The sequence below is a fragment of the Crocuta crocuta genome, unplaced genomic scaffold, assembly GCF_008692635.1.
Source record: "Crocuta crocuta isolate KB4526 unplaced genomic scaffold, BGI_CrCroc_1.0 scaffold235, whole genome shotgun sequence".
Classification (NCBI taxonomy): Eukaryota; Metazoa; Chordata; class Mammalia; order Carnivora; family Hyaenidae; genus Crocuta; species Crocuta crocuta.
In genome coordinates, this window is record NW_027531285.1 from 5519180 (window position 1) to 5537956 (window position 18777).

The window sequence follows — 18777 nt, forward strand, 5'->3', positions numbered from 1 at the left end:
TAGATAGGTCAACCAGACAAAATCACAAAAGAAATAATGGACTTGAAAGACACATTGGACCAGATGGATCTGACGGATATATTTAGAACTTTACATCCTGAGGCCAGGGAATTTACTTTCTTCTCAAGTGTGCATGGCACAGTCTCCAAGATAGATCACATACTGGGACATAAAGCAGCCCTCAATAAATATAAAAGAATTGAGATGATACCATGCACACTGTCAGATCATAATGCTTTGAAACTTGAAATCAATTACAGGAAGAAGTCTGGAAAACCTCCAAAAACATGAAGGTTAAAGAACACCCTACTAAAGAACGAGTGCGCCAATCAGGCAATTAGGGATGAAATTAAAAAATATATGGAAACAAATGAAAATGAAAACACAACAATCCAAAATCTATGGGATGCGGCAAAGGCAGTCCTAAGAGGAAAGTACATTGCTCTCCAGGCCTATTTCAAGAAACTAGAAAAAGNTGGGTGTTATATGGAAACCAATTTGACAAACTATTTGTAAAAAAAAAAAAAAATTAAAAAAAATAAGTAAAAAAAAAGCAAATAGCCAAGAGCATGGGGAATTATAAATGTTCTAACCCCTAATAATAGACAAGGTAACAGTAGAAATACATAATTTTGAAATATGTAAAAAAAACCCAAGAAATATCTTTGTATGTAACATTACATTAATACAATATTAACGGAGAAGAGTCTTTATCAACACTATTCTGGATCTCAAAATTATACTGTTTTTCTCCTAACCTTATGGTCAGTAATTTTAAATGTTGCTTTTAAGAGCCAATACCACTTGACTGCTGAACCATCTGGTCATATCTATTAATGCAATTTTAATAGTTATTGATGAGTCTGAATCATAGTTCTATACTTACTAATTTTATTACATTAGGTAGATTGACATTAGGCAAGTTACTTAGCTTTTCTAAACCTCAGTACCTCATCTACAAATTTAAGATCTTATTGCTTTTTGACTTATGATGGTCATTAACAATTTAAAAAATAATGCAAAGCACAGTGGTACCTAGTATATATATTAGACTTAATAAATGTTGTAAATTACTACTAAAATGATGTTTCCTAAGCTACTTGGCATTTTATCTCAAAAATAGGAATCCTCAAGTTGTTTTTACACAAGGCACCTTTTGTACTTCAATACAATGAGAATATATTTACTGTTAATATCAAATTTACTCAAAATTTGTGCTTATCATAAATATAGTAAAAAAATGGTCGTGGTAGTGACAGTCTGGCCCACCTGCTCACTTGACCTTGTATCTTGTGATGGTTTTGCTAAACTCATTTACTAATTCCGCTTTTTATACATTGTCTGTGATTTTCTATATGGATTATAATGCTTCTGAGAATAAAGATAATTTTATTTCTTCCTTTTCAATCCATAGGGGTTTTTTTCTTACATTATTGTATTAGCTAAAATTCTCAGCATAATTTTGAATAGAAGTGTTAAGAATAGACACATTTGTCTTATCTATTTTAGGGAAAAAGCATTTTGTTTTTTTACCCGTAAGTATGATCTTAAATAAAGGGGCACCTGGGTGGCTCAGTCAGTTAAGTGTCCAACTTTGGCTCAGGTCATGATCTCATGGTTCGAGGGTTCAAGCCCTATGTCAGGCTCTATGCTGACAGCTAGCTCAGAGCCTGGAGCCTCTTTCAGATTCTGTATCTCCCTCTCTCTCTGACCCTCCCCTGCTCATTCTGTCTCTCTCTCTCAGAAATAAAACATTTTTAAAAATTTCTTTTAAGAAGTATGATGTTAAATATGGCTTATATAGATGATATTTTTCAGATTGATGTAATCTCTTTCTAGTTTGAGAATTTTTATCATAAATGGATGTTGACTTTTACCAAATGCGTTTTCTGCATCTATGGTCATATGGGTTTTGTTTTGTTTTTATGTGTTTCTAGTCTGTTGCTAAGGAGAAGCACTTTAACTTCGGAATTTTGAACAAACCATACATTCCTGGCATACAATACATAAAATGACAATAAACCATGACTCAAGGTACCACTGAATTTAATCTAACTATATTAAGAATAAAGATCTTTCTCTACTTCTTTGAGGAATATTGGCCTGTAGTCTTATAGTTTTGACTTAGTTTTTAGTATTGGGATATGGATGGCCTCCTTGATTTGAGTATTTTCCTTTGCCATTTGAAAAGTCTATATAGATAGGATATTATTGATTCTTCATATCTTTGCTAAAACTTACCAGTGATTCCAGGAGGCATGAAGTTTTCTGTTGTTTTATTGTTAGCAGGACAGTAACTACAATCTTTTTAAATTATCTGTCTTGTTGATTTTTATAGGGTGGATCAGTCAAAGTTTTTCATTTCACTTACATTATCAAATTTATTGGCATCAAGTTCATAATATTCCCTCATTATTGAAATTATATGGAAGATATGTATTCATGTCCTTTCTTTCATTACTGATATTGGTAATGTGGGTCTTTTCTTGAAATAATAGTAAGTTTACAATTTGCATTCACCTTTTCAAAGAGCTAGCTTTTGAGTTTGCTACTTTTTTCCATTTCCAATTTCTTTAGTATCTATTCTTAAGTTTTTTATTCCTTTCCTTAGTTTATTTGGGTTTAATGGTCTCTTTTTCTAGTTTGAGAAAATTTAGATTGTTTTGAGATGTTTTTTCTAAGAAAGAATTTACTGCCATAAATTTCCTTCCAAGCACCATTTTAGCTCCATCCCATAAGTTTTAATATGCTGTTTTCAGTTTTGAAATTCAAAATAGTTTCCAATTTCCTTTGAGAATCATTTTTTCATCCACGTGGTGTGTTGTTACTTCCCAAACATTTGAAGATGTTTCAGATAGCTTTTTATTAATTTTTAGTCTCTTTTTTTTTTAGTGAAAATACTTCATCTTTATATAAAAATAAAGTCTATTTTCAATTCTGTCACTTTTTTCACTTTTTTCACTGTTTTCTTTATGAACTTGAAAGTATTGTTGTTAGATGCATGCACGGTTTAGGATGGTTATTTCTTTTAGGAGACTGACTCTTCATTATGTGATGTCTATCTTTAATCCTGTTCCTGACCCTGAAATTTCCTTTGTGTGATAATGTCATCACTCAAGCCCTCTTTTGATTAGTGTTTGTATGCAATGTTTTTCTGATCCTTTGGTCTTCATCTTTGACTTAATATTTACCATGAGTTTCCTGTAGAGAGCACATAAATGGTATCACTTTTTTAAAAATCCAATTGAGGCTGACTGTGCTTTTCAAATAGGAGTTTTCAATCATTTACATTTTAATTACTCATATAGATTTAAAACTACTGTCTTGTTTTCTAATTATTCTATTTTTTGTGTTTTTTCTCCCTTACTTTAGATTTAAGGATCTATTTAATATCCAATATGGGTTTATTACCTCTTTTTATTGGTTTATTGGTTGCATTAAGGCACATAATATATACTGTGAACCTATAATAGCCTACTTGCAAGTAGAATTACAATATAAACCTTTATTATGTTATAATTCTATTTGTATCTACTCATCTTCTATACTATTGTCATATTTTACTATATTATAGGGTATAAACACAACATTATTACTTCTATTTTTAGAAGCTCAAATAGCTTGTTAAGCCATTAAAATGGGAAAGAATTGACATATTTATGTCACTTTTACTATTTCTGACCTCTTCATTTATTTGTGTATATTTCCATATGGTATCTTATTCTTTCTGCCTAACATGGACAAGTCTCTTCTTATATTCTTGCTGACGTAATTTGTCTTTATCCTCTACATCTTAAAGGTCTTCAGCATGTAAGTTTGAATTTGAATATCCTATCTTAAAGATTCTCTTTTCAAAGGAAAAAACATTGTTAATTTTTCCCACTGTAGACCTGAGGCTAGTCCAGCTCTTTTTTTTTTAATTTTTAATGTTTTTATTTATTTCTGAGAGAGGGAGACAGCGTGAGCAGGGAGGGTCAGAGAGAGAGAGAGACACACACACAGAATCTGAAGCAGACTCCAGGCTGTGAGCTAGCTGTCAGCACAGAGCCCAATGCAGAGCTTGAACCCACAAACCCTGAGATCATGACCTGAGCCAAAGTCGAATGCTTAACCGACTGAGCCACCCAGGTGCCCCATAATCCAGTTCTCAACAATATAAAATTTTAAAATTAGGAAGTATTTTAAACTCTTCAAAAGACACACTAAGAAGAAAATCTTGTTCATAACCACGTTGACAGTGATAACAAAATATGAATCTTTGACCAGATAGACATTTTGTGCTGACACAACCAGTAATGTTTAGTGACTTAATTAAGACCAGCCTATTACACAATATGGGAAAACAGCTCAGGCTTTATTAAAGCTTATCAAGAAAATTAAAGTAGCGATGATATTGCAATCCTGAAATTAAACCACAGTTGTTAGTATTGTATCAGCTTGAACTGGCTGTGTGCGCCTATTTCTCAGGAGAGCCTTTTTTGTGCATGTTTCTCTGTAACCATTCTTCATATCAAAGATCAAATGGAGAGCTTGGATGCACACCACACAGTGGTAGGTGATGTCCATTTAGCCCATATTCTAACAACCCAAGCACTTCAGGGAAAATTCTAAGTCAGCTTATGATCACCACCTGCCAGGAACTCAGCCCAGCTCTAACAGAGCTGCAGTAGCTGGAAAGGAGCCACCAAAATACAGAAAAAGGGTCGGGGGTTGGGGGGGGGGATCGTGTTCAAACTTGTTATATTAGACGTCAAAAGGAGATCAATAGAAGGAATAAGAACATTTGAGAATTAGGGGGAGAAGATCAGGACAATATTACACTAATTTTGTTAACTATGGTTAAAGAATGGTGCAAAACTATTGTGTGTGGCCCATGCTTATTTGAGGAAACTTATAAAGCAGTGCTTTCAGCAAACAGTTTACTGGATTACACACTGGCAAATAAAATGCAAAGCTGATGTGGTAATTTGGTTAAGATCTTCAGTATTATCAATCTTCAGATATTATAGATTACAGTTATGAAGGGGGGAACACATGGTTTTCCTTCCCTGCTCAAAATTTTCTCAGCATTCTATCAAAAGAAGTGGAAGTTGTTCCCAGAGGTTAGCCATGCAGAACTCAAATTAAGGGGGCAGGTAATATATTCTGAACAATTTAGATGGATCCCCCTTCCTCTGGACTGGCCATGTACTCTGTAGTATAGTCTTTTGTGGTATGCCATAGATCTCATTTATGATTGCAAATTTTTCTAGGACTAGACTTACACTTGCTCTGCACAGATATATCTACAATTCCTACATACCTACCAAACACAGTGCTTAACCTTTTGTAGTACGCTTTCCAATAATTTAAGCTGTATTGTTCAACACCATTGTAGCCCTGGCCAACTCAAATGTCATTTACAATATTTAGAAATTAATATGGCCAAAAGCATATTTCTTTTCAAGAAAAGAGTAATACGTTATTGGTTGGTTAACCATATTTACTGAGTTTACCATATATAGTATTCTTATATTCATGAGTTTGGGTTTATCCATCCTCTATCACTAGTAAGTGTATTTTTAAAGTCTCTTGAAAGGCACATTCTTTCTCTTCAGCTTGAAAAAGGTTGAAATTTGAGTGAATCACATGCAAAAAATAAAATTCACATCACTTCAACTCTCAGGATAATTTGTTCAATTTCTCTTCTCTATTCAATGACCTCGTTATCCAAGAGCTGAAGCTGGAACTTCACTTACTATCTCTTCACAACGTTCCAGTTTGTATGATATAATGCATAATTTAAATGCATGAAGGTATATTATCCTCCCTGAAAGCTTCTGAAGTTTCATGTACAAATATTGAAGCATCCTTAAGCCATTTGCTTTTACTGTATCAACACTCATAAATTGAAGTAGAAAAATTTTGTTAAGTGGCCAGCTATCTATATACATTAATGATATTTAAAAGTACTTTTCAGAATGTGGAAAGATGTCCTTTATCCCATAAAGTGTTTCTCTAATATCAAAGGCTGCTTTTAAGAAAGGATGTATATTTTTCTCCAGAACGCTTTAGAAAAGTCATCATAACTTCAGTTCAGGGTTTAGCTTTACAGTTTTGGAAAAGATTGTGACTGGAATGTGCAAGTTAAATTCCTCTGGAGTTATTTTAGTGCTTACAACAAGCCACATTCAACTGTGATATAATCTTTCAATGCTGAACCAACTTTACTATGAAAATCACTGTCACTACTCAACAGGGGCAGCTAATCAGCAGCTCAGAAGGAAGGAATGATCTATAGAAATTACTTATTTCAAAGGAGTATCAGTCCCCAATAGATTACAGATCAGATAGTAATAAGCCTATGTTTTCCTTTAGACTTAGACTTTACCTGAATTCTTCATTTAATGTTATGTTCTACTGCTTTTATAGCATATTGACATGTACCATTAAAACACTTCTTTTTGTAAGACTATCAACCTTGCCAATTTTTTCTTTTGGTTCCTGTTGTTTTCCTCTGAACTCTAACACTGCAAAGTCAAACTGGTAATTCTGAAGTACATTTTGTTTAAGAGTTTGTACTCTATTTGGTTGGCATGATTTTTTTTTTCTTTTCTGCAGGCTCATCAAAATGGCCATGTCACCAAAACAGCAAATTTGCCAGGTGCAGCTGTTGTACATAGCAACACACACGAGTCTGGAATACTAATGTCCTCTAAACATTCTGGATAGGATGACATAATCCTAAGAAAACATTTTTTATTCTCAACAAGAATAGGATCTATAAGTTTAGGTCTTTTGAGAGAAATTCAATGTATTCAGGATATCATCAATAGTAAAATGTCAGTAGGTGCTTTTTCTATTTTCCTAGGACACTTTATTAACCAGGTCAAGTTCCAGTAAGCAAAACACTGTAGAACACTGGGGGACAAGAGGTAGAAAATGAAATTCTTTTCGCTTTTTAGTCAAGGCAAGTATACAAGATTGATATACATATGTCAAAGGTAAAACCTACAGTATTCACATTATAAAGACCACACTATTAAGTTTCTGGTTCAACAGGAGCACACAGAGAGGACATTAGCTTTATCATCAACTTTCCCAAGTCCTGAGACATGGCTTAGTATTGGTTGCCATTAGTAAAAATAATTATACCAGATTATTGCTTGGCCTTGTATATACAAACAGAGTTAAACAAGCACCACTGAAGATTCTTTAAAGTGAAGAGCTGGTGAATACCTTCAACAAACATATTTCTTTAATGTTTTTCCTCATGTCCCTTTGTTTAAATAAATATAATTATGTGAAACACCACTTTTTTAATACTAGAAACTTTACAGTTCTTTTAGATGCTCCAGAGTACAGCTATCAGCCATAACTTTCTAAATATCTTCATTGAAGGTTTAAGATATGTTCACTGAACTGGTAGTATAGACATTATAAAATACTATAGTTTCTGAGAAGACTACAGAGGAAGGAACTTGCTGATAGTTTTTCATAACTCGCGTAACTTGACTATCAGTACTGTCAACCAAAGTCTTTCCAATTATTTTAAAGGGCAGAGAAGGTGATACATGGGATGCAAGAGATTCTTTGAGTATAGTCTTGACCTTAAGTGGAGAAGAATCCAGACAAATAGCTTCTCTCATGAACAAAAAGGAGGTGTGATTCAGAGCCAGGAAGATCCCTTTTACCCAAATCAGTCCCCAGAACTTTGATTTGTCCTCTGAGTGTTTTAGCAAACTGTACAGTGCATTGGTGCACAAACTGATGCCTTAAGATACCTCTAACAAGAGTGGAAGGCAAAAGAGAAAGAGCCAATGTTCCAGCCCCACAATACACCACTTCTGGTGTGGCACAGAGAGGTTGGCCCCCAATGACCAAATAGTCTACTGAGAAGCAAGTGATCCACAGCGCCTGGGGCAGCATACAGAGAAGCCATACATCAACAACCTGGGCAGCAGCCACAAGCCAACCAACTACTCTGCCTTGCAAAACCTCACAAACCATGCCTTGCAGACAGGCAAGAACAATTCCGATGAGCTCAAAAATGCTAAACTTAAAAGTTAACTGTCAACAAGTAACAATACTTCTTCAGAAAAACAGGCTAATATGTAAGTAGATTATGACTAATATTACATTTTATTGTCTATTGCTTCATATTTCACAAAACATATATAAACATATAAAGCATTTTATATAATTATTAAAACAATCTATATGTAAACATAAAAACATTTACATATATAATTATTTTATTAAAACAATCTAGACAGATGAGCATCCCCACCTTCTCCAATTTTACAAATGAGCTCCAAGCAAAATACACTTATTTAGTAAAGATTAAGTGTAGCATGAGCATGATGATATTGGCTGGCTTTCTGGTTTAAGTGAAGAATCCTGAGACTTTTGAGTGTCTCCCCAGGATCAGAACTGGATTCTCCTGCTTCACACTCTCCATCTCTGGCACTGCTGCCTGTCCTCTATCCCTGCCACTAACCATGCTGCAGGGAATTTGCCTGCCTTTGAAGGAAGGACAACATTCATGGAGATTTAGCTTTAGTGAGTAGGATATGGGAGACTGATGAAGAACAGCCCCATTCCAAAGTTATTTCTTTGTGGTGAGCTAATAAAGGATAGATTGTTCATAGGGTGAAATGAAGTGTGAAAACACATTTGAGTCTTTGAAACACTGCCATAGATGACAGCAAAACAATGATGCCAGTAAGATTTGGAGACATATTGCAAGCTATTGCCACTGTGGCTCACTCAATATGAAAACAGAACCTAATTTCAGAAGCTAAATAACTTTCATTTAACATTTATTAAACTCTTATTGTGTACCAAGCTCTGTGCTGAACTTTGGAAATGCAAGGTGAATGGAGCATGGTCCATCTCCAGAAGATCACATTCTAACAGCAGAAACAAACAATGAGAGTAATGTGAATTGCCATAATGAAATCATATATAAGGGGTTATAGAAGGACAGACAAGGAAGCCCCAAAATTTCTTTCCTAAAACCAAGGAAGAGTTATCTCTTAAAATCCAAGGTAAAAGTTATATTTAAAAAAAATCATAAAAGCCAGTATTGATTGACCGATTGTTTCCTTGGGTCCAGGCACTTGAGAATTTACTCACTGAGGGCTCATGAACCACCTGATATGAGCGGAACCATCATCATCCCATTTTATAATGTCAATAATATGTTACAAGTCATCATGGAGGTTTGAGAGTTGTCGGTATTCCCAGTCTTTTAGTTCTTTACTTTTTTAAAGTTATAAAAAAATTTTGAAAATGTTGTAACCTATATGTTGCAGTCTATCTTAATTTTNTTCAAAGGTAAAAGTTATATTTAAAAAAAATCATAAAAGCCAGTATTTCCTTGGGTCCAGGCACTTGAGAATTTACTCACTGAGGGCTCATGAACCACCTGATATGAGCGGAACCATCATCATCCCATTTTATAATGTCAATAATATGTTACAAGTCATCATGGAGGTTTGAGAGTTGTCGGTATTCCCAGTCTTTTAGTTCTTTACTTTTTTAAAGTTATAAAAAAATTTTGAAAATGTTGTAACCTATATGTTGCAGTCTATCTTAATTTTTGTTTCGATACAGTTCTCCCATTATAGTTTACACTACTGGAAGGCAATGACCTGTATCTGATTCCAATCTAAAGCAATGAACACAGTGGGCCCTCAGTAAGTGTTGTTTTGAACTTAAAAGAATCATGCTAACATTGTACAAATGAGAGCTGTACAAATAGCTGTCATGTAACATTAGGTCTCAGATGCCGAAGGAAGAGAAAACAGTAACAAATAACACAACTTGAGTATAGGTTATTAAGATCCACTAGAACATGGGAACATGGGCAGCAGACACTAAAAAGAGACAGTGACAGTATAAGAGGTCCATTAAAACCTTACCTGGTTTCTCAGTGCTCAAACTATGCTCTGGCCTTGCATACTTCAGCTTCACCCTTAAGTCATGTTCTACCTGCATATTGTGATTCCCAAGTTTAAATCTGTTTTGTGGTGTCTTGTCCATGCATATAAACCTAGATTCTGAGATGGGTCCTATCTATCTGGGCTACAGAAGCCCTTTCTGGGCTGTTTCTTCTCTCATTCATTTCTACACCCTTGCCTTGGGCTCATGCATGGAGTTCTCAGATAAACAGGAGCATCCCTGGCTTTCATACCATGAGACTTCTCCGTACTGGTACTGTCTGCTTCTGGAAGGGGCTATCCAGGACCTTGAACTTCTCCAGCTCCACAACCCCTGACCTGTCCAAGAAGAGTAAGAAATGGATAGATACCATGATGCTGTTTCATGTTCTGCTTTCCCTGGAGTAGGATAGAGCAGCAATCAAAAAAGCAAGAGGCCATATCTCTCACTCCTCAAACAAATTAAAGTCGCAAAAAGAAAGCGAAAATATTTTTAAAATTAGAATCAGTATAAATGGCCATGCTTTCTTTCAATATTGTTAAGGTTTTAACTATGAGGCCAAAGATTTTTAGAACCAGAAAGATTTCTTACATCTTCCAAACTCTACCTTCCACTGGACAGCTAAAGGCCATAGGGAAATGGCTATAGGAATCCTGACAGAGAAATCATAGGGCTGAAAGGCTCACAGAAAGCTTCCAGCCATACCAAGAAAGGTTGTTTTGAATAACGTAATCTCAGGTAAAGTGGACAACTTGTCCTTGTAGCCTAGAAAGTATTCATTCTACTTTTGAGCACAATTCTTAACTTTTATAGAGAAAGCTCTAAGAGATATTTATCCATTACCTCTTTAACACTAGCCATGCAAATTATCTTCTAATAAATTTCTTAATTTACGGAAGCAGGTGGCATGTGTTTGTTTTCTATGGAATCCATTACTACAATAAGCTGTATTCAGGTTTTAGTCTGTCAGTTAATAATGGTTATAGTAAAAGTAGCAGCAGCTCCCAGTTATTAGCTACTTCGTTTTAATTATCTTACAGAGATTATCTCACTAAATCTTCACAGTATTTAATTAAAGTAGGTGTTACTTTATTTTCTATTTTGTAGTTTAAAAACTGATGCTTAAATAAGATAGTAACTGGACAAGAATTACAAAGCAAGTGTGGTGAGGCCAGAATTTGTGTTCTGATAACTCATGGGGTCTTATTTCATGTTAATTCTCATGCTGGTAAGGCTTGCCCTCTGCAACTCAGGTTTATAACTGCAAAAGATATAAAATAATAAAGTAAATATAAAATGGGTTCAATAAAAAAGAACACCAAGTATTTCTTGTATAATTTTCTAATATTTGTCATCCACAGATCACTTCAGCCTAAAAGTACAAAAGATGTTTCTATTATTTGTTCATTTAATCATTCATGTATGACAAATTGAGTACATATTTTACCTCAAGCATTTGTGTATGTGCTAGAGACAAAAAGGCAACAAAACAAAAATCTCTGCTGCCATGGACCTTAAGGGGGGAAAGAGGAAATAAAGAAAAATAGATAAAGTATATTTAAGAATGGTAAGAGCTAAAGGAAAAAAAATAATGTTCTGGTTCAAGATGGTGGCATAGGAGAATCCTGAACTCACCTCCTCCAAAAGATAACAGATTTTGTAGCTACATGTGCATCAATACCCTCTAAAAGTAACCCCAAAACTAGTAATTTTTACACAAAGGGTAAATGAGGAAAAAACCCAAATTCACATGGGTAGGAGAGACTTAGACAATCTTACCACATTGTCCACCACCAACAAAATGCACAATTGGGAGGGGACTCAAAACCCTGAGCTTTTCCCTGAGGAGGTAAGCTTTTGAACCTCACAGCTAGCACAGTTTTTAAGATCTGAACGTGAGAAACAAGTCCCAAAATATCTAGTTTTGAAAGCCAACTTCTAGTTTGCATTCCAGAAGACCCATAAGGTTATAGCAAACAGACTCTTCCCTTAAAGTGATCACACACATGGACTTGCCTAGCAGAGGCAGCAAACTGTAAAGCGCCCAGACTTTTTGTGAGAGAGGACTATTTGCTGATCTTAAAGTGTTAGCTTGAGGAACAGACATCCCCATTTAACACACATTTAGGGGCCTAATGAAATACTCTTCAAAAATGGAGGCCAGTGAGTACCATGCATATATATTTCCTCTGCCAGGGGCTGGCTCACCAGTATCTCCTGGAAAGCCGCTTCCGTACTCATCTAGTTCCCTGGGTTTTATGGCGGCTACCCATTAGATACCTCTGGGTTGCCTAGCTCTGGTAGCCACTTGGGTTTATGCTAACATGTGACAGGATTGTAACAGACAGAGGAAGGTTTTAGCTGGCTACCTCCCCTGAGCCACAGTGGAGAGGTAACAGGCTGAGGTGCTCAGACTCAAGGAATTAGAAAACAAAAGAAGAAATGAAGTTCAAACTATTACAAGAGAGAAAATAACAAAAATCAGAGCAAAAATAAATTAAATACAGACGAAAATTAACAAAACTAAGAGCTGTGTATTTCAAGATATAATTCATAAATTTTTAGCTGGACTTGTCAAGTAAAAAGAGGACTCAAAAATCAGAAATGAAAGAAGATGTTAAAACTGATGCCACAGAAATACAAAGGATCATAAGAGACTACTACGAACAATCATGTGCCAAATTGGACAACTGACAAAAGAGAAAAATTCCTAGAAACATACACACTACCAAGAATGAATCATGGAGATATAGAAAATCTGAACAGATTGATGACTAGGAAGGAATTTCAATAAGTAACCAAAATTTTCCAACAAACAAAAGTCCAGGTCCACAAGGCTTCACTAGTGAATCCTATTAGTCATTTAAAGAAGAATTAATTCTATCCTTAAACTTTTCACAAGAATGGAAGAGGAATGTCTTCCATCATGTCCAAGGATGGCATTACTGTGATCCTAAAAGTCTCTGGCCAAGAGTACCTGGGTGNAAGAGGACTCAAAAATCAGAAATGAAAGAAGAGGTTAAAACTGATGCCACAGAAATACAAAGGATCATAAGAGACTACTACGAACAATCATGTGCCAAATTGGACAACTGACAAAAGAAAAATTCCTAGAAACATACACACTACCAAGAATGAATCATGAAGATATAGAAAATCTGAACAGATTGATGACTAGGAAGGAATTTCAATAAGTAACCAAAATTTTCCAACAAACAAAAGTCCAGGTCCACAAGGCTTCACTAGTGAATCCTATTAGTCATTTAAAGAAGAATTAATTCTATCCTTAAACTTTTCACAAGAATGGAAGAGGAATGTCTTCCATCATGTCCAAGGATGGCATTACTGTGATCCTAAAAGTCTCTGGCCAAGAGTACCTGGGTGATTCAGTCAATTGGGCATCCAGGGTATGATCTCAGGGCTGTGGGACTGAGTTCTGCATAGGGTTCTGCACTGAGTGTGGAGCCTGCTTAAGATTCTCTCCTGTGTCTCCCCATCTGGCCCTCCCCCAGCTCATGTGCTCTCTCTTCCTTGCAAATAGTAATTAATAATAATAATAATAAAGAGGGAGGGGCAGGGGGAGGCAGGATGGGCAGAACAGAGAGGAAGTAAACAATACATTAAAAAGATGGTATACCATAATCAAGTGGGATTTATTCCATGGGCACAAGAATGGTTCAACATTCATAAGTTAATGAACATGATGAACCACATCAGCAAAATGAAGCTTAAAAATCATAATTGTCTCATTAGGTACAGAAAAATGATTTGACAAATTTCAACATCTATGATAAAAACTCAAAGTGAGTACAGAAGAAACATAACATGATAAAGGCCATAACATGACAAACTCACAGCTAACACTATACTTAACGGTGAAAAACTGAAAGGTTGTTTTTGTTTTGTTTTGTTAATATGGAATAGGGGTGCCTGGGTGGCTTAGTTTGTTAAGCATCCAATTTTTGGTTTCAGCTCAGGTCATGAGTTGAGCCCCCCATTCTGGTTTTGTGCTGAGAGTGGGAAACCTGCTTGGGATTCTCTGTCTCCCTGTCTTTCTGCCTCCCTCTCTCTAAATAAATAAATAAACTTTAAAAAATATGATATATGTTGATTTTTAAATTGCAAATGGTCATTACAAAAACTTTTTCCTTTAAAAAGTTCATACAGGGGCACCTGGGTGGCTCAGTCGGTTAAGTATCTGACTTCAGCTCAGATTACGATCTCGTGGTTCATGAGTTTAAGCCCCGCGTTGGGCTCTGTGCTGACAGCTCAGAACCTGTAGCCTGTTTCAGANCACGATCTCGTGTTCGTGAGTTTAAGCCCCGCGTTGGGCTCTGTGCTGACAGCTCAGAACCTGTAGCCTGTTTCAGATTCTGTGTCTTCCTTTCTTTCCTCTCCCACACTCACACTCTGTCTTCCTCTCTCACAAATACACATTTAAAAAATAAAATTCATATAAAAAAAGAAATAGAAAGCAATGGTAGTGACCAGCAGGAGTCATAATCACATTCATCTTAGTGTATGTGTGCTAGTTCTGTTTACATTGACATTGGAAAACCCCAAACCTGGAATACAGAACCTCAATTCTGCAATTAGAATATTTTGAGATAGGCACACAGAAGTCAAAGGGTTTCTTTTTTTCTCCCTGTTAGAAGCTATATATTAAAGCTGTTTTCCTTCTGTACAGTCGCAGACCTTTTAGATTCTCAGTCCTAGCTGTCCTAGACCTAAGTAGGAAGAAACGCAATTTGCAGTCCAACATAAGTGAAGGAAATTTCTAAAGTAAAAACTCAACAGTTTTTGCATTTTAAAATTACTTTTTCATCTTTTAAATAACCAAAAAAAGTGTAAAGTTACAAAAATGCCATTGAAAAATAATATATCAAACTGTGGGAAAAAAGGACAAAGATGTATCACAAAATTTTAAGGTATTCACATCAAAATTTAATATAAAGAACATATTCTGTGGATTTATCATCTCAATAAATACACACAAAATTAACAAAAAAGCATTGTTTTAGCAATCAATATGTTTTGATAAGTTAAATAAGCTTTTTAATATTGATGTACATTGATAAGCAAAATTGTCATTTTCTAATTTTCTCTAAGACTGGAAAAAACCAGGATGCCCACTCCTTACTACTTTTATCCAACATCGTGTTGAAGATCTTAGCCAGAGCAATTAAAAAATTTAAAAGTGTCTATATTGGAAAGGAGGAAGAAAAATGTCATTATTTGTAAATGATATATATAGAAAACCCTAAGAACCCACCAAAAAAATGTTAAAATAAATAAATTCAGGGTCTCCTGAGTGGCTCAGTTGGTTGAGCTTCTGACTTTGACTCAGGTCATGATCTCATAGTTAGGGAGTCTGAGCCCTGCATTGGACTCTATGATAGCTTGGAGCTTGCTTCAGATTCTGTGTCTCCCTCTCTCTCTCTACCCCACCACTGTTCTCTCTCTCCCCCCCTCAAAAAAAAATTTTTTTAAAAATGTTTGAAAGAGTAATTTCAGTATAGTTTCAGGATACAAAATCAACATACAAAAATCTGTTCTGTTTCTGAACATTAATAATAAACTATCAGAAATATTAAAGCAACAATACCATTTATGATTACATCAAAATGAATAAATTATCTAGGAATAAATTTAACTAAAGTAGTGCAAGACCTGTATATTGAAAACTATAAGCATACATGAAAGAAATTCAAGACACACACACAAGAAAGGAAATATAGTCCTTCTTCATCGATTGGAAAAATATTGTTAAGATGTCTTTAATACCCTAAGCAATCTATACATTCAATGCAATCGCTACCAAAATTCCAATGGCTTTTTTCACAGAAGTAGAATACACTATTAAAAATTTATATGGTATCACAAAAGACCCTGAATACCTCAAACAATCTTTAGAAAGAAGATTTCTAAAGTATGGTATGGTATGGTATTAGCATAAAAACAGACATACAGGTCAATAAAACAGTAAAGAACCCAGAAACAAACACATACATGTATGGTAAGTTAATTTTCAATAAATTAAGAATATACAATGCGAAAGGGCTTTTTCAATAAATTTTGGAGAGACTCATGCAAAAGAACGTAAAACTATCTTACACCATACACAAAAAATTAACTCAAAATGGTTAAAGGCTTGAATGTAAAGCCTGAAACCAAAAAACTCATGGAAGAAGACATCGGTAGTTAGCTCCTTGACATAAGTGTTGGCCTTGATTTTTTGGATATGGCACCAAAAGCAAAGGCCACAAAAGCAAAAGCAAACATGTGGGACTACACCCAACTAAAAAGCTTCTACACAGCAAAGGAAAAAAAAAAAAAAAAGAAGTCTATCTAATGAGAGCTAATATCTGCAAATCCCATCTCCTATCTGATAATAATTTCCAAAATATATAAAGAATACCTACAACTCAATAGCAATAAGATATAAAATTTAAAAATGGGCAGAAAATCTGAACAGCCGTTTTTCCAAGGAAGGCACACAGATGGCTGGCGAATAGGCATATGAAAAGGTGTTCAACCTCACTAATAATCAGGGAAATGCAAATTAAAATGACACAGAGATATCGCTTCACACCTGTTAGAATGGCTATCATCAGGAAGACAAGAGGTGACAAGTGTTAGGATCAATACTAACTATGAATAATAGTATAGAGACACTATGAATAATAGTATAGAGGTTTACCAAAGAATTAAAAATAGAACAACCATATGATGAGTAATTCCACTTCTGGGTATTAGTTCAAAAATAACCAAAAAAACCTTGTGATCTCAAGTTACTTTGCCCATACACAAGTTTGCACCTGACTTTTTATTACCATCCAGAGCTCATACCAATAAGGCACATGGGAAAACTTAAAAGGCTGGATTGAATCATGTTCCTTAGTAGAAGACCTTGAGATGAGGATCTGTAGGCAAAAGAAAGTACTCTCCAAGGGAAACCAGTTGCACAGGTAGGGAAAATAGGACAGCAAAGAACAAAACAAAATAAAACCCTAACCATGTAGTCTCAGGCAAAGACCTAGCTTCAGCCTGCTTCTATGTTCCTCCACTCCAGTAAATTGTACTTTCAAGTTGATAATGCCTCAAAGCAAATGAGCCAAGCTTTTCTACTTTTACACTAGTCAGCCATAGGCTACAATCTACCCAGCTGGGGACATCACTCAGATACTTAGACTCTCTGTGTACCAAAAATAAGTAAACTAGCTCCACTAGCCCACTGGTGTCTTCGCAAGGAGCATACAGATGTGAACCACAAGAGGCCAAGCACACAGAAGTCGGGAGATGGATACACATAACCTGTAAGAAGGATCAGGGGGAATCTAGGTGAACATCAGCAGTTTTTAATATAAAAGCCATTCTAGAGAGTTTTTCTCCCAACCCAGTTTGCATATGAAATTTTTAAAAAATTGAAAATGTGCTCAAACCCAGTTATAAATACATGAGTTAACAACTTACTGTGAGTGGAAGTCACCAGATACATCCTAAGAATTTCTTTTAAAAAATGTTTAAATGTTTATTTCCGAGAGAGACAGAGTTCAAGCAAGGGAGGGGTGCAGAGATAGAGAGGGAGACACAGAATCCAAAGCAGACTCCAGGCTCTAAGTGGTCAGCACAGAGTCCGACATGGGGCTCGAACCCACAAACTAGGAAATCATGACCTGAGCTGAAGTCAGACACTTAACCTACTAAGCCACCCAGGTACCCCCATCCTAAGAATTTAAGCTAGAACTATCAATTAGAGATATTTACAAAAATTAGTCATATAGTAGCACTTATAGGAAAGAAAAACACTAAAGGTATACCTAGAAATGAAAATAAAGAATTATACTTGGGAAAATTTCAATGAGTTAAGGGGAGATGAGACACATTGAAAGAGAAGTTTTTAATCAGAAATAGACTGTATTCACCACGATGTAACACAGAGAGATAGGAAAGAGCATCAGAGGTTTCTTGGGTAGAATGGCAAAGCCAGCCTATGTTTAGGCACTCCTGAAGGAGAGGATAGAGGGAATGGTGGGCAAACAATAGCTGAGAGTTAATAAGAATTAATCACCTACATAAATTTTCAGATATAGAATACCTTAAAAAAATCTATACATTTCATAAGGAAACAGCAGAACAAAGAAAATCTTGAAAAAAAAGACTACAAGTAGACTGAAAACAAACTTTTGAACAATAAAACAGAACCAGAAGATAGTATATTATGGTGGGAACGGCTTGCATTGTGCATGTTTTGCTGTTACACACACACACACACACACACACACACACACACACACACAACCAAATCNTTCCATACATACTACCCAGTATGCAAATTCCATACTTAGAATTTTATTAAAGATAAACATTTAACTCACAAATAATTTAAAAGTAGAGATCATTTTGTAATAAGTTTTCATAGTAAATAGCTTCTGAACAAACATGGTCAAAGAGAAAACTTATCATTTTGAAAATATTAATTACACAAATTTCTACCCATATTTTCTGAAGTAGAAGCCTATGCAGAGTTAATACATGAACTCAGTCACAAAGTACATTTAATTGACTTTTAGAAATAAAACCATGTAAGTTAATTATCTCTTTAAATATTAGAAGTGTTTCTTTTCAAAAACAAAGTTTTACATTTCTATGAAAAAGTTCATATTTAATTATTAGAGACAGATATGTGAGGTATCAATTTACCTTGTTAGAGCTGAAATTTTTAAAAATTTAATCATTATAATACCAGTTAAACAGGGGGCTGTTAGATAAAACATGTTTTATACTTGTGTGTGGAAAAGGGGAGAAATAATACATGTTAAGTTGGTATATATAATGTATATGTGCCTACAG